We start from the raw sequence: 18,124 nt of genomic DNA, 5'->3' as shown, positions 1-18,124 counted from the left end.
TTTGCTGGTGGGCAAGTTACATATATTCAACACATTTTTTGTGGCCTTTTGTCATTTGTGAGACTGAGAATGACAATTTTAAACTCTCCCCTCTCTTTAATAAAATTGCAGGTTATGACTATTGGCTAGAGAAAAGTCAATATTTTAGTCAATTTTAATCTATCAAATAAAGAACTAATGATTACATAAAAATATGTAAGCCATTTATTTGACAACTTTTTAAAAAATTACTCCTAATGCCATTAATATTTCTGATTGATCTCTTTTTGCTGTGCAGTCTGTGGCTGAGCTTAAAATATTTATAAATTGGAGATTTCCCCCATTTTCTTTCCTCTCTTTGAGTAATTTCCTTGAAATAAGCTCTGTGGAGGGTCTAAGATGACTAGCATTATGTGGGAAACTGGTGCCCCATGGCCAAGTTGGTTAATGTTAAAAGTCTTTCTTTAAGGATTTCTCTTATGCTTCAATACCCATATGCAGTTTTACATACAAAACACAGCAATTGCCACATATTTGAATCATAGAACTCCCTCTGTGAGGACTATCCTGCAGGATTAGTGTCCTAGGAGCACACTTTTGGGAAACACTACTAGAATAATAATAGTAATAATAATAACAGTGTCAATAGCTACAACTGTAACTAGTATTTACTGAGCACATACCATAAGCCAAGCATTGTATTTAGTCTTGACATATGTTAATCCGTCATCCTGTATCCCACTCTGGGTAAAATTATAAAACCCAAGGCATAAAGCATAAATAATTTATCCAAGGTCACCAACTGCTACATTTGGAAAGTGTGATTTGAAAAAGGCTGACTGGCCCTATAGCTTACACTCTTCTTCTTATATGGCTTCTACTATTCTTTTCTGTGACAGACAGTTGATAACGATAGGACACAGTGGCCAAGAGCCTGAGTTCCACTGAGCTAGGAGCTCGAATGCCTAAGCAGGTCCCGCATATCATGTTATCACTCTTTATTACTGTCTAATTAAAGCATACCAGGACTTACAAGTATAAGTGTATTGTCAGTATTATTATTTCCTGAGGTATTTGAACCTCTGAAATCCCAGCACCATTGCAGAATGTGCTGCAGCACACAATTTAGCACCTGATTTTATTGGCTTTCTCATGGATTCAACTGTGGAAGTCTGGACAGGGTATACAAGTTTCATCTTCTCAACTGGAATTTAAGCTTCTGTGGACAAGGACCTTGTCTAATGCTTCTTGCTGACATATAAGTACAAACCAGATTGGTTAATTGACTTGAATGGCCATATTAACAACTACCCTTTTATTCATTGCTATAAAATCTAGTTTTGGATAATGACATCTTCATGTCACTTTGCAGTTTGTAAATGCTTTGGCAAGTGCTGAGTTCCTTGATCACCCAGTGAGGGAGATGTGAGTTGACTCTTACCTTTCCAGAAATGATCAGGTATGTGATTTGATCAAGGCCATAGAGGAGAATTGGAAGGTGATGGAACTGGGAATCACTGTATGTTCTTCAAGTCCAGACCTTGGGCTTCTCTCAGACCTTGGTCCCCATGTCACCACAAATGAAGGGGGTGTCTCATTTAGGAGTTGCCATTCTCTTTGGACTGTGTCCTTTCACACATGCACCTCGTGGGTAGGTACATCTCATACTACATGGCGATCTAAACGCCCACACTTTCTCTTCTCAAAATAAAAGCCAGTGGTTTGGGCCTAACAAAGAAAGAAAGTGCTAGTGTTTTATCTTTTCCTTTCTCCCTCCAAGATGATGGAGAAGAACCCCCATTAGGGACACTTTTTAGGGTCAAGAGAACAGCAAAGCTTCTTGGAATCATTAACTATTTCCACTATTAAGTCATGGAGGCGACACAAGAGGAAATAATATGTTGGAGAGAAATGAAAACCAGGGGTGGGGGTGGGGTGAGGCAGCAGTGGGATTATTCTTGAGTACAATTGCTGTCTGCAGAAATGAAAGAAGTTTGCAGCACGTCCCGAATCTATGGGAATTTATTTCATATAAATGACACCAAAGAAATGATCGTGACGATAGCAACAGACCCAAGATTCCAACTTGGCTGCCTTATGTTTGGCCAGAAATAATTTAGAAGTATGTAAGTGGAAAGAACACAAAGAGAAGGAAAGGTGAAAAATAAAGATAAGAGTGATTCATAAATTGAAAGATGGTATTTTTTTCTTCTGTGGAATAATACATTCAGTAAGGAAACGAGTACCTTTTCAAGGGCACCGAAGGGGTACTGCACTTTAGATATTGAAAATGGAAACACCAAGAAGAATGTGGCCAAAATGCTTAACGAGGAGGGTAATATTTTATTTCTTTAGTAATTGCCAAGCATTGAAGCTCAAGTTGACTCCAAAGACATATTCTTGGAAACAGGAACAAAAGTATATAAAGAGATCATCTGAGAAAGTGGATGGCAGGATTCTTTTTACCTCCCAGACAAGCAGAAAGAGGACAGAGCATAGTCAAAGACTGAGTGATGGGGGTGCTGTTTCTGAATTTGTCTTCTCAGATGTGGTGCTGACGGAATGTTTCTGGGTGAAGGGGGATGGGAGGAAGAGATGTCAAAATGCTAACGGCTCCCATAACAAACTCTGACCAAGTTCAGGAAAGACCAGTTCTAGCATTAGAGAATTTCCTGTTTTCTAAGTTTGTTTAAATACAAAGATGACAAGTTGGCCTGAAGCAAAATTGTGAAGTAAGAGAACATCGGCTTTAAGGCCTTATTAATCAATCAATCATCAGATATTTATTGAGCACCTCCTCTACACAAGACATCATGCTGGGGAAGGCTAAAGCAAAAGGCATTCACATCCTTGCTCTCAAACAACTGACTGTTTAGTTAGGAAGGGGCAAGTTGCTATACCCAGAAGAGTTAAATATTCCGAATAACGTCATGAAGCGTTAGGAAAAACATTAAGAGCAAACACTATATAGCACTTACCAAGTTGCAAGACAACTTTTAAAAGCTTTGTAAGTATTAGCACCTTTAATCCTTATGACAACCCTATGAGGTAGGTTCTGTCAGTACCCTCATTTTATAGCTGAGGAAATTGTGACCCAGCTAGTAAGCAGTGGCATTAGGATGGGAACCAGGCAATATAAACCCAGAGCCTGGGGCCTTAGCCACTACACATGCTGCCCCTCATAAAACACTGCTATGTATGATGAAAAGTAAGTGAATTAGACAGGCAACAAATGTGGTGGTCATTCTGAGTCAGGTGATGCCTCTGTCATTGCTTTGGTCCAGACTCTCACTAAGTCCTTTTAGCCTGAGCGAAGATAGCCTTGTGAGGGAAGGAGGAAAGGTCGCTATCTATGCTCATTTCCATAGCTGAAATGATTGAACAACTTTCTCAAGGTCATATCACCAAAAACGACAATGTGATGACGCCAGAACTAGACTTAAGTTCTCCATACTGCTTGTCAGAGCTTCCGGTTCTGGGGGAAGCCACACATACCGCATTGTTGACTAGGGCGCATGGGCCAGTCCTGAGTACTTTTCCACGTACCATCATTCTTTCCTTCCACAGCATTAAATGAGTATGTTGCTACATGCTGAACATCAGGAAGAGGATGGAACCAAGGCAACACTAGCAAGAGCCAGAAAGAATGATCAATCCCTGAAACATTTATTTGTTTTAAAGTTTTTATTTTGATGTAGTTTTAGACTTACAGAAAAATTGCTAAACTTGTACCGAGGATTCCCATATATGCTTCACCCAGCTCCCCCAGTGTTAATATCTTGCATAACCATAGCACAAATATCAGAGCTAAGAGATTAACATTAGTACAATGCTATTAACTGAATTTATTTGGGTTTCACCAGTTTTTCCACTAATGTCCTTTCTCTGTTCCATAATCTAATCCAGGATCCTACACTGTACTTACTTCCCATTACTCTTGAATCTCTGTTAGTCTGTGACAATTCTTCAGTCTTCATCTTTTATGGCTTTGAAACTTTTGAAGAGGAGCAGTCATTAATTTGATACAAAGTCCCTCAAACTGGGGTTATTTTATGTTTTCTCATAATTCAATGGTGGGTGTGCATTTTTGGTAACAAAATTACCAAGGAAGCGATGTGTTCTTCTAATTTGTATCTGCCAGGTGTTACATGATGTTGATATATCTGTTTACTGGTGATCTTAACCTTTATCCCTTGGTTAAGATGATTTGCTCCATTGTGAAGTTCTGTTTCTTCTCTTTGAAATTTATGAATATATTAGGATGATATCTTAAGATTATATGAATATCTTCTTGCACCTCAAACTTTCCCCTACTAATTTTAGCATGCATTGGGGGAATCCTACCAGTAACAATTCTATTTTACTGTTTTCATGATAATTTTCCATTTCCTAAGTTTTTCTACATTTTAAGTAAAATTATTCTAGAAGGAAAATCTATTCTTTCTCCCACATTTATTTATAAAAATTTTTTGTATATTAGTACAGATTCATAGGTATTTATTTTATCCTATTGGTCTAGATTCGGGTTATTGACAGCTTTTTCAGATTTGCTCTTGCACCATTTTGACACATCTGCATCTTTTTTAAAGCACTTCCTTATTTTTTGACACCACGATATGCTCCAGGCTCATCTTGTATTTTCTCTTACCCAGCTTTGGAATCAGAAGTCTTCTCTAAGGAGCCCTGACTCCTTTTATTGGAGAATGGCAGTTAGAAACCAGGATCTGAGCACGAGGTGTGCTTGTTGCTCCTGCAATGTCATTGCTCTTAAATCCTCTCAAAAGAGCTTGCAAATATGTGAATAGATATTAACCCATGCATACACATATGTGTATACTTATTTCTGTATCTTCTATATGCACATATACTACAAAGCCATGAGTTCGTACTCATACCTTTGATTCGAATCTAACACCGCGGGGTTCATTTTAGCCTTTCTCCTTTCCTTGTTTGTAATTTGATTTTCCAACAATGAAAAGGAACAGATTTCTCAAGATTTTTAGGTTTTTCTAAAAATCTTTAGGTTCATCATCTACAATATATTTACTTATTTGTTATAAACTAGGATACACATGCAATAGTTTTGAGAAACGAATTTGCCAACTATGTCACATTATTTCTATATAGTTATTTTTGTCTTTTGCCCACTATGGTTTGGGGGTTTTGAAAAACTGAGATTCACATTTAGCTCTCAGTTGTACTATTTTCTGTACGGGCCACATCTCTCCTGGAGGGTTATGTACTAGAAATTTGACTTAAGAATGACACCAGGAAAATAGAAAGCATCCGTAGGATGGCCAAGGTGGTGAGTTTAGAAGCAAGGCTTTCATTAACCAGTGAGTAGACCATCACCTTGCATGCATCCATATATTCGTTTCATCATCACTGGTCCATTCATCCATTGAAAAATATTTATTTGTGGCATATAACACATGACCTATGAGCAACAAAGCGGTGGGATTATTGAGGCTAGATTAGAAATTGGAGTGAAGCCATGGCAATTCTCTTCAAGCTTGTGAAGTTCTTTCATGTAGAATAAGAAGCAGACATTTTCTGACTAGCTCCACTTAGCCAGACAGAGACCAATAAGTAGAATTCACAGTGAAGCAAATTTCTATTAAATTTAAGGAAGAAATCTGTAATTCTCAGAATGGTCTATCAATTGAATAGGCCATGTTATAGAGTTATGAATCCTTGTTGCTGATAACTGGTCAGGAGCTAGAAAGTTGGACAGGAGGTCCCCTAAGGCCCTTTTGAAATCTGTTCTTCTGTGGTTCTATAACTCACCCTTTATCACCCAGCTATCTATTTGCTCTGTATCTAACCCCTCTTTCATTTCATTTGGACCCTTGTCAAGGAGACTTGATTTGACAGAACACCATCAGAGATGGAAAACCTGCCCGTGAGTGACAGAGATCCTGTCACATTAAGAGAGAGACAAATTTATAACAAACATTTTTAAATGAATCATTTAGCAAGAATTTCATATTGCTGGTTAAGTAAAAGATACTTCAGGGATTGGTCTGAGGAGAGGGTAAGCCCATTATTTGTGGTAGTATAGATAAAGGTAATCCATAAGCATAGATCATTGAGTTGCACTGTTGTCACTTCCTGAAATTTATTTCAGGTCCACAAATAGTATTGTTCACCTAATTTATGCTGGGCATTGTTTTGGGTGCTAGAGATACTATACTTATTGAATGAAACAAAAATCTTTGCTATTGTGGAGTGTACAGCGTACAAGGCAGAGACAAACAAAAGTATAGCAGGTAATTAAAGTATATAGTAGGTTCAAAGGGAATATGTGAAATTGAATTTTTAAAAAAGTAAGGAGAATTAGGTACACCAAGGATCAGTGTGAGTCTCCTTAAGAAGGTGACTTTGGCTACAAACTCACAGGAAGGGTAGAAGTCATCACTGCTGATTCCTGGCCCCCTTCCGCTTTGGTGAGGCCATGTGACCAGTCTTGGCTAATGAGAGAGGAAGTGACCACATCCCATCTAGCAACATATAATGACATTGAATTTGAGGAATTTGAGTATAAATTATGACAAGTTCATTCCCCATTCACATTACAGTGGTGGCTAAGAAGGAGAGCAGGCCTCAGGCCATCGCAATTATAGGTCTCGTTTTAGTCATTAGCTTTATCCACATGTCCTCACTTCGTTCATTTGCATTCTTTAAATTCCTATCCAGACGGAATCATCTAAAATTCACTGAGTATGGGGATCCTTCATAGCTATTAACCAAGGCTTTATTTTCATGGAGAATTCAGCCAAAACTCCTCTAAAAATATATATGTTACATATCAAACATACATAAGCAAAAGAATAGTTTTAAGATCAGGTTGTTTATACTTTCTGCATATTCTTTCTGGCCATAATACTATGAAAAGCTTACCTAAAGTAGAGGTTACCAGTTAGTATGTGGTTATTCTCTGGGTACCAAACACCTTTCACAGATACACTGCCAAATTATACATACAAGCTATGTGTACACTAACTTTTTGGCAGCTGAAGATCCATAATTTTACAGCTATGGCTGTCAGGCTGAATGCTGAGCTGAGTGATTTGACTAATTCTTGCTATAGGTCAGGGGTAAGGAATGTGGTGTATGATCAAACAAATGCCAGGTGAACATCCTGTGTTTTCTATAACATGTGAGAACATTTTCTTGTGAATTAATGAGATTGGACTTTGAGCAGTGACCAGGTCTTCTCAAACATGATACAATTTGAAAGGTAACAGGCAAACAGTGTGTACATTTATGTGGATACCTTTATGGGCACTGGGTGATTCTCTAATTATAGGCACTGGGACACCTGTATGGGTACTGGCAATGATCTTTCCTCATTGACAATTTATTTAGGAACACGAGTATTTACTATTCTGCCAAAATTTTCAACCATTCTATTATGCCTAAAAAATTTCTGACAACATGTGCAGACACAGGCCTGCCCCAGAGGATCACTTTTTCAAACGTTAGATAGGTGGGTATGTTATAGGAAGTCTGCTAAGATTTGATCTGCCTCATCTAGCTGGCAGTAGACAGAGCTGAGAGCCTGACTCAGCCTGCTCAGACCTCTTAGTCTCCATACTAATATACCTCATTTGATAACTCTGCAATATCATGTGAACTATCACCCACCTCTTGTTATCCTCACTATATTCTTCCTGTCCCCAAGAACATGAAGATAATGTGTACCATTCCACTGTGTTACAATCCATTTTAGACTCATGACAGCCATTGTTGGGAGAACTAGGTACTTTTAGAAAGGTGGGCTAATCTTTGAACCTATTACGTGCCAGTGCTAGGCACGGAGATACAACTATGATCTGGAAATGTTTTGATGTCAAAGAACATCAGAGCTATTGTTTCTAAAGTACTCTGCATCCTGTGTGTGAGTCACACTGTAACTATTTATTTAATATTTAATATGGAGGACATTTCTGGGCAGAAATATGATTATCATTGTTAGGAGAGATACACAGGAAAGAAACCAAATGATGAAGATCCAGGGAGATGAGACACCTGGAACGCTAGGCCAACCACATCGAGAGATGTAAAACAAAGGTATAGGAGACACAGCTTAAGAAATGATACAATGAGACTGTGAAAGGTAGTAAGAGGTGGAGCAGTAAAAGTTAAGTGCTGGGAAAAACTTCCTGAAACAGGGAACACTTAGATTGCAAAGGTGTTTCCCAGTGGCTGTGATGGAAACTGGATGCCTAACAGCGTTCAAGACTAGACTAAACAGAACATTAAAGAGATAGATTGTAGGGAGCAGTTTGGCATGGACTGAAGGACGAGCCTGTTTTCTGTTCTCCTATTTCAAGTACATGACTGTAAAAATTTTACTTCCTCAGGAATTTTTGTCTGTCTTTTAAAACCCTAGCAAACATAGCCCAATGGCCACAATGCGCCACTTGACCATAAAATATCTTGTTTTTGTCTTTATTTGTTTTGTACTCATTAATCTTACTCTCACACCTCCACCCCAAACTCCATAATCTCCAGAGAAGGGAGAATATCATAGAGTTTTCTTCTATAAATCTCATAGTAACTAGAACAAGGATGAAGCAAGCACCAAGTGCTCAATAAATATGTATTGACAAACTATAGGTTTACTTAATACAAATATCTGTCTAAGCCCTATGCTAGGAGCTGGGCAATGTAAACATGTCTTTTCCTCAAAGTATGAGAGAACTGGGGAAAAATCCACAAGTAGTTAAATGTCCTTATAAAAGTTAAATAGGAATGCTAAGCACTAATACATGATAGTACTATATAACATAAAAGAGATCAAAAGCCATCTCTGATATATGCTAAGTAAATGGTACAATATGATACGTATAACCGCTGTAAGTTCAGTGTTTCACAGACAGTTGGATTCAAGATGAAAAGATTTTGTCTTATCTAAAGTGAAAAGCAATGTTTCTGTTTATTTTTCTCTCCTTTGTCCTGTTGTCTCTCTGGGAGACTGGCACGATTATGTGAAATTTAAATTGGGGGCATATGACAGATTTGGAAGCACAAATATGAAATTTTGGACAGTGTGATCCAGCCTAGGGGGCAGCAGGCAGGTGGTAACAGGTCCAGACCCCTGACATTTCATCTGATTGGGTGGGCATGGGTAGAGAGCTGGTTGACTAACCTGACCATAGGTCAGGCTTACCAAGGCCGAGCTCCATATGATAAGTAAGACTAGATGGTAAAGCATGGAATGTGTGCAAAGCTTGAAAGCTTCAGCAGATTAGAGCAGCAGAGGTAGTAGGACCAAAGTGGGGCACCAATAAGAGTTCTGGTCTGGGAGGAGAGGCTCTTCACCCTCACTTTGCCTTGCTTTGTAGTGTATGTGTGTGTGTGTGAACAAAGTGGAATGGGAGGAGGCTGAGGTCACTAGTGAAGATCATTGACAGAGGAGGATAATCTCTGAGGGTAAGTCCTGATTCCAGAAAGAGACCTGAATGAGCAGAGCTTTACAGTACCAAATCACGATAAAACTTTGAGAATGATCTGAACTTGGTTCCCAAGTATCTGCCCTTGATTTCCGTTACTAGGGCCCTTTTCACCCAAAAGAAGAAGGGATGGATAAGATTTTAGATGTGCTGGAAAGTTCTTCTCATTTGTGGCTGATGCCTAAGGGTCTTTTCTTTAGTAGAAGAACACAGATATGCCATGCAGAAGAGCACAATAAGCTTTTAGCTGCTTCTGTACGTGAATGAGGGTGTTCTTCAAAGTTGTCCATATGGGACCAAGAGTAGGGGGCGGGCATTGATAGATGGAGAGTGTGGATTGATGGTACTAGTGCTCACATCTTCCTAGCCTCACCATCCCCGCTGTACAGAGTGGGGACCCCACTTCCAGGTAAAGAAGACTAGCTGTTCCTCTGCTTAAAAATTAAGCTGCCTTTGCAAGGCCTAGCCAAGTCGTAAGAGCAAAGGGAAAAACAGTTCTCTTCAGATCAAGTATCAGTTCCCAAAGGAAATGCCTCTGTTGTTGATGATTAATTGCAATTCATGACATTATGAAAAAGCATGCAACAACTGACTGAAAAGTGACTTCAAAAGTATCTGCAAAACATGCAATGTCAAAAGCTACCTAAGCCAGGACTATTCCTTCTAATGTCTAGGTGAACCTAGACATTAGATACACTATGCTAAAGATCTCTCAGGAATCTTGCGATTGCAGTGTCAATAACGGACCAAACTAGCTTAAATAAAAAGGTGATTTATTTGATTTATATAACAGAGATGTCTAAGGATTTCAAGCTCAGATAGATCATGGAGTTTTAACAGTGTCACTAGAATGGGTTTTTCTCCTCTGTTCTTATACACTGCCTTGCTATGCATTGATTTCATTCTCAGTGGCTCCATCCACTGCAGAGATAAAATAATCATTCAGCAATTTCAGGCTTATATCTGAGTAGATATAGGTTCCGCAGGAAAGAGAGAATGCCTCTATGCCTATAGTACTAACAAAAGTCTTGTGACTACCTCACTGGGTCTGATTGGGTCACATTCTCATCTTGAACCAATGTCTGTGGCCATGGCAGCGGGATGCTATGATTGGTCTGGTTTGAGTCACATCCCTTTCTCTGAAATGGGGGATAAATTCAGGGAGAGATTACTGCACCGTGCACACCGTGGAGACTGAAATGGGCAGGAGAGTATTTCTCAGGAGAAAATGAGACTTTCCCCTACCAGACAGGAAGCAAATGGGTTGTGTACTGCAATAAAATAATCAAATGCCACTATGCTCTACATTCAAATTTTTCTCTAATAATATGTGTGTGTATGTTTGTGGGAGTGGATGGCAAAGAGAAGGAGGAGAGGCACAAACAGATGAACGGAGTAACCATATCTCTAAAGAAATGTCTATAAAGAAAACGTTATTAACAAGGAGTTTGGAGGCAAGGTGCAGGCCAAGTAGAACAAGCCAGATTTAGTGTGTTGGCACAGATTGTCCTTTGGGAGAAACAAAATTCTCTCCCTTTTTTTTGGAAATGAAAACTGTGACTTCTGTAAGATACTTTTTTCTTCTGGGCTTAGTGTAATCATCTGTAAAATGACATGGAAGAGTAAAGAGGATTTAGGTCAACTGAACACTAAGTTTCTATCATGCTACAAATTTATATCATATTTAATATTAAGTGAACTTTATTTAATTTAAAGTATAACTTCAAGACAGGACTAATAAGGATTACTGAATACGAGAAATATCTAATTTAAGAAAATATAATATAATTTACTACAACTTCCTTATATTTTTGGATTCCATTTATGTGATAAGGGCTTTCCAGGAGTCCCTTGCATTGGTGATAGCACAATCTAACTGACCAATGGTGACAGCCAAAACTCTGAGACCTTCTGTATCGCAGTTGGAGTGGAGGCCAAAGTCAATTGATCAATTGTGATTTGTCTGGATACTTCCATCCATATTGACCTTTCCTGGGTCAATTCAGGCAAGATGTGTGTTGTTCTCATTAATGAGATTAACATCTGGTTTAAAATGAAAATTTTAGTCTGCTATTTGCTTAAATAGTAGAACATAAAGAATTTACTAAACTGAAGTTTTTTTTTCTCTTATATTATTGGAAGTCTTTGGAGTTAGAGTATGTCTTAGACATTGTTTTCCAGGGCTAAGAGCCAGCTATAGATCTTTTATTACATTTCCTCATAGTTATAGTCGAAGCTTTTGTAAGATCCAGGTTTTCCAAATGCTTGGTTTCTCTACAATTGTGAATGCAGCATTTTGTTAAGCTACCTTGTGCTTTAAGTCATCCATAGAGTGGGAAACGCATACTCTAGCAAATTCATATTTTTTCAGGGCAGGATATTGCCCATCAACAGATGTCTAAGGTGGGACCACCACAGCCCAGAAGAGTTAGGTAAATGTCCTAAGATTCAAATTTACATTCGTATTTATTTATGGATTCAAAATTAGTTCTGTAGCAGTATTTCAGGCCTAGTGCATGGGAGTCTGGCTCTCTTAATCCTCTGTGACTTCCTTGATAACTTTCTTGTCCTCTTGAACATCATTTATTCCTTGTTGAATACCTCCCAGATTCCCTTGAGAATGTTATTTTCGGCGTGTTTCTCAAGCACAGCTCTTCCAAGAATAATTTTTCCAGACTTGATTCTCTACCTGATGAATGCATTTGAAGCTCTTTTCCAGGGAAAAGCAATAGAGGTGCATTAACTGAATTCTCTTTTAAGCTTCTTCCTTAGTTATGATCTTTCTTTTTCTCATGTGAAGATTGTTTTTCTGCAAAACTTTCTTTAAACCAAAACATTACAGAAGTTAGGGCCCGGAAATGGTGGTTGTGGGTAGAGACAAGTAAAGCACTATTTTTCATGTTTCACAGAATATGGGTAGCTGTCCCACATTTTTAGTGACTCTATTGTTGGATGAAAGTGAGTAACAATGAAATATTATGTGTAAATAATAGAAAGAAGAAACAAATACTTCTAAATCGTCTCTTAGATTCTTTTTTAAAAATCTATCTCCACTACTTTGGAAATAGTCAGGAAGTGTCATATTTGCTCAACTCCTATAAGATAAAAGCTTGTAAGCATCCCTAATTTTGGACACGTATAGGATAAACTCAAGTACTAAATTGCTGAATAAAAGTAATGGAGGAGATAGATTTACAACAATGAGATAGTGTAAAAATAGCAGGGTATAAAAGAAAGTGCATGGAATTGGAATACCATAATTGCTTCCTCTTTTAAATTGTGGGTGATGGTACCTACGTGGTAGGGATATTGTGAGTGACAAATGAGATAATATATGTAAAGGACTTAAAATAGTGCATGGCTGTATTGCTACAAGAAAGTGATTTCCTCTAGAGGCACTATGCCTGCAGTTCTGCTTTTTACCACCAGGTGGAAGTAGTATTAAGATAGTAATAGACTTGCTCATTTATTATTGAGTGATTAATTGTTTATTATTTGCAGATAAAAATTCTCATTTTCCTTGAGCTTACATTTCAATGGGGAAAATGTTTAAAAAGTAAATACAGTATATGTAGGTTTTTGATAAGGGCTAAGGAAAACATAATAAAGCAGGTATGAACAGAAAGAATGAAGAAGAAAGATGCTGTTTTTGACGGTAGAATCAGAAAAGGCTTTGTGAAGGTGACATTTAAGCAGAGACCTAAATCAAGAGATAGAATTAGCTATGGCATATATGTGAGTGAAGAGTGATCCAGACAGTTGTAAAGGCAGGTGTGAAGGCCCTGAGACCTAGTGTTTGGGGACAGCGAGGATACCACTGGGTTTGGATGGAAGTATGTGAGGTGGAGTGTGTTGGGTAATGAGGTCTGGGAAGCAGCTGGGGCAGATCATTTAGAGCCTCTAGGCCATGGTAAGGCAATATTTCGCAGTGTTCATTCTTCATTTATTCATAACTGAATTATCATCATGCACTCCTAAATTAAACTACTTTTTTGGTCTGCAGCCTCCCGTGCAAAGCTGAATCACTTTACCATTGTTCAGGAGAATCAAGAGCATGAAGGTTGATAGCTGGACCTGACCTCCCACGCTGCCACTAGCTGCTTTTATCAGTGATATAATTTTATAAATATGTATATTTATACATATTTATACATTTTATCTTCTTCTCTGGTAGACTTAGATTCAGTCTCTCATGGTTGATGTTAACAATAATCTTTGGCCTTTATCTTCTCTATTTTCCCCCACTAGTTTAAAATTGCCCTGAAATCAGAGATTAACACAAATGTACTAACACAAATGTTCCTTAAACTCTCACTTCAGCCATCCAGTCGTCTCAGGAAAAACAAAAACAAAAACAATCTAGTTGACTTTATAAGAAGAATGCTGTGCATCACCTGAATTTCCTTGCTAGATTAGAAATAAATAACGTCTATCATCATTGCCAGCTCTTTCATGTATTAGCTGTACGATCTTGGATAAGTAACCATATTTTATGAATCTAAGAAGCCAAAGATTTTAAGATGCATCCTTGCTTCAGATACATTTAGACAGAAATGAATGAATGAGAGAGAGAGAGAGAGAAAGGAGAGAGAGAGAGAGAGAGAGAGAGAGAGAGAGAGAGAGAGAAACAACACTGATTTTAAGGTGGCATCAACGTTGACACATATCCATTCCAGAATGTTAAAATGGGAAAAATGTATTTGTTTAAAAATCTATGAACCACATCCTTAGTTTTTCTAAGCCTCGTTTCTTCATGAGGTTGTCGTGAAGATAAATGAGATAACACATGTAATGCAGGATCGAATGTACTAGAGGCATATAAAAGTGTGCAGAGGGTCCAGAAAGACCCCATCCTTTTCCTTTCTAAAGGGGCTTCCTTTTTCCTGCCTTCCGAACATAATTAACATTTACGTGAACAGCCTGACGTTACGAATTTCTCCCAATAAGTACAACCTGATTTTACACCTCCTCCCCATCCGTGTCATAATTGTCTCTCAATGATAGTCCACACACAGGAGGACTTTATCTATGAGGTCAAACTCAGATAGTAGAGTGTTCCCCGAACACTCCTAAATTCTGCGATAACCATTGTGACTCTACTGTTTAGCGAACATAGGATAATTTACAAAGATCTTTCTTTCTCTGGGAGCTTCCCACTGAACCACAGCCCATGAGATGAATCAATGGCTTCCCTGTAGAGTTTTTCTGTTATTAATTCAGTGTTTTGTCTGTGTGTTTGGTGGGAAAGACACCATACAGTATGATGTTAGCAGCATCCCTGGCCTCTGTTCACTAGATGCCAATAGCATCCTTCAGTTGTCTCCAAATGTTGTTGACACCCTGGAAGGGAGTAAAATCGCCCCAGCGAAGAACTACTGTGTTATAGAATTGGAGGCAGGAATTCTGACTCTTGCTGGACACCTGGCGTGGGCAGTAAATAATAACATCGTCTCACCCACCTCTCAGGGCCCCTGTGATGCGCACGAGGGGTGGAGCTCATGAAGTGCAGTACAAAGATCATAGTTTTTCTTCTCCCCCAAAATGGAGGGTACCCATTTCTGTTTTGCTTTTCAAAACAACATGGTTGCTGTCTGATGTTTATCAGTGCACATTCGATGTAGGCGAAGTCTGATGTAAAACACTTGGTATGTATTATCTTATAACGGCCCAAACGTACATACCCATTTCACAGATGGGAAACAGAACTATAGATTGAGGTCACATGCAGGTGAGTAGTGGAGCTGAGATCAGCAGGTATTCTGGCCCAGGAACCTCGTTCTGATCCATTCTGCAGGCTGTATAAAAGGTTCATCTTGTCCTCAGCAAACATCTACTGACCATCCAATGGGCCAGGTCCCATGCTGGGCACCCAGTGATAAAAGAACATGATAACAGCAATATCAGCTTGTCTGAGATATTTTAGGATAATTATGAAGGAGCAGCAGGAAGGTCTTGAAATTTACTTATAACATTTTCCAGTAGAAACAAGTCACTTGAAACATTTCTGATGAATTTATGTGAAAAGGCAAACTTTCCTCACACTGGCCAGACCCACCTCATATGTCAGTGTGATGGCTTGCAGTAAAAAATAGATGAATTTAGTCAAATAGCCTTCTTTTTATTGTCAACCTTTTGGAAAGTGACTTGGCTTTATTTTTCTCTTTTGAACTGTTTTAGAGTGATCTACATGTAGTTTTAGTGGAACCTAACACCAAGGGTCTGGGGAAGGGGAGAAGCATAGTGTATGTCTTTAGTTCATCTTATGCCATGAGCATATGAACCCAGCCGTACAAAAGAGATTGATCCTTTTGCCAGGACAGGCAGAAATGTTTCCATGATTACTTTTAACCAAGCAGTTGACAAATTCTGAGGCTTTTTGCTATGCAACGCTCTGAATAAAAACCAAAGAGGTATTAAACACACAGCCTCTGCCTGCCCTCAATAAGTTTACGATCTTCAATAAACACATACATTTAAGTATATATTTGTGATAATAGAAGCTGTCGTTGATTAAGAACCCATAAGACATCGAGAGACATTTTGTCATTTTGTAAGTAACCTCAGCACTATTGACATTTGAGACTGAATAATTCTTTATTGTGGAGGGCTGTCCTGTACATTTAGGATTTTCAACAGCATCCCTGGTCTCTACTGACTAGATTCCAGAATTTACCTCTCCTCCTGCACTTGTGACAACCAAGAATGTCTGCAGACATTGTCAAATGTCCCCTAGGCGACAAAATCACTCCTGATTAAGAACTACTTAATTAGATGCAACAAACCTGCTATTAGTGCTACATATTTTTTATTCCACAAACCAGGAAACTGAGGTTCCAAGAGAGGTAGTTAACTTGACCAGGAGCACGGGGCTGAGGAGCAGAGGCAAGACTTGAGTGGAGCCTTCCTGACTTCAGGTGGTGTTGTAGCCAGACCACCGCACTACCTGCTGGATGCTAAGGGCCAGGATGCACACTAGGGGGAATCAGAACAGGGACACGGCATACACACAGGGACACGGCATACATCCGAATGGTTGGGCACATGGGAAGAGATGCCTCGGTGCAGACAGGTGGGATCAGAGAGGCGGGCAGGACAACCCGGGTTCACGGGTGCACAAGGGTTCTGAGAGGCCGTGGGCAGGCTGGAAGGGCGGAGGGGTGGTTTGGTCCAAATGAGTTGAGGCTGCACCGTTTACGAGTAGTATCTCTACATCAAGCATTTAAGTCTATACGGGGTCTCTTGTCTTGCAGGCCACAGTTTACAGTGTTTTTATACACCTCCAAGCTCTGGCTTCCCTCCTGGATAACATTTCTATGTGTCCTGGCAGAGGAACACTCTCCGTATGGTTGCCTCTGGTTGAGCTCTGCTCTCTGCCCCTCAGCCCTCATGGGAGGCATTTGTCACTGGGGTTTCCCTTCCCGGAGCACTAAGCAGACCTGCCAGTTCCACAGAAGGCACAGAGAAATAAAGTGCTGGGAAGTGATGCCTATTTCCACTGAGGTCTGGCTTTTGGCCCCTGCCTTTTCCTCCTTAATAATCCCAAAGAGGCAGACGTGATAAATGCATTTCTGCCCTTCTCACCTCACCCTGCCCCCAGCATCCCAGTCTTGCTGTGCCTTTATCTTCATATCCTCTCTCCCCACTCCCTCCACTTTGAGAAGAATTCCTGAGCAGGCTTGTCAATCTGTCACGGAGGTCTCCAGCCCCCCCGCACCCCACCACCCAGCACCTCCTTGGCTCTGTCCTGAACATCAGCCTGTGTCTGTCAAAACACTGACAGTGCTTCTCTGTGCTCGGAGAGCATCAGATCCCATCTGTACCACAAACAGTCTCCCAGGTTTATTTTGCCTATCACTTCCGAACACTTGCTATTTAAATTCCAAATCATTTTTCTGGGGGTTAACAGTGTCCCTGCTATTCTTGGAGTTTACTCACTACATCTCCAACTCAACCACCTTATTTGTATGCTCCTAGACTTGTATATACACACACTTGCACACACACAAATGTGCATTCGTACACATGCACATGCACATGGAGACACACGAATGTCTTGCCCACGCCATCACTGCCATAAGCATCAGGTTGGGTTATCGTCAGGCTATATGTTACACGAGCAACAAAATGTCTGAGATAATTCCTGCTTTCAAAGAGACCATGTGAATTATTTTGAAAAAAAGAGAAATATGGAATAGTTTAGATATATTTTATTTGTTTCTTCAGGCCCTTTCCAATCAAAATTTAATTATGTGACTCAGTTGAAATATGTCAGGAATGTCTGTCATCATTCTTTCTCGCCTCTCTTACATGCTGGGGGGAATTTAGAAGTTTTCTTGGTAAATAAAGCACGCTCATCACTTTCTCTACTTATGAGTAGAAACAAGATTACTTGATGGCAGGAAGGGGGAAGTAATCCTGCATCTTTCAGGCACAAAACTACCACGCCGATGTGACATCTTTCTGTTAACCACTTCTAAGGTCCAATGATACTGACAGGCAACCAGGAGGACAAGATAGAGGACGGGCAAACAGTCTTGGCTCTAGGATCAGAAGTCGACCTTGTTCACCAGAGGTCCAGTGACTGGCTTGGCCTCTGACCTGGTCAAGCTCAGACACCTGCCAGCCTCTCCCAGCATCCCTGACCTGGCCCCTGCTTCCTGCCTCCCCCACCCCCCTGCCGCCCCCCA

Source organism: Pteropus alecto, unplaced genomic scaffold, assembly GCF_000325575.1.
Source record: "Pteropus alecto unplaced genomic scaffold, ASM32557v1 scaffold146, whole genome shotgun sequence".
In the NCBI taxonomy this organism is placed as follows: domain Eukaryota; kingdom Metazoa; phylum Chordata; class Mammalia; order Chiroptera; family Pteropodidae; genus Pteropus; species Pteropus alecto.
Note: the sequence above shows the minus strand (reverse complement) of the source record.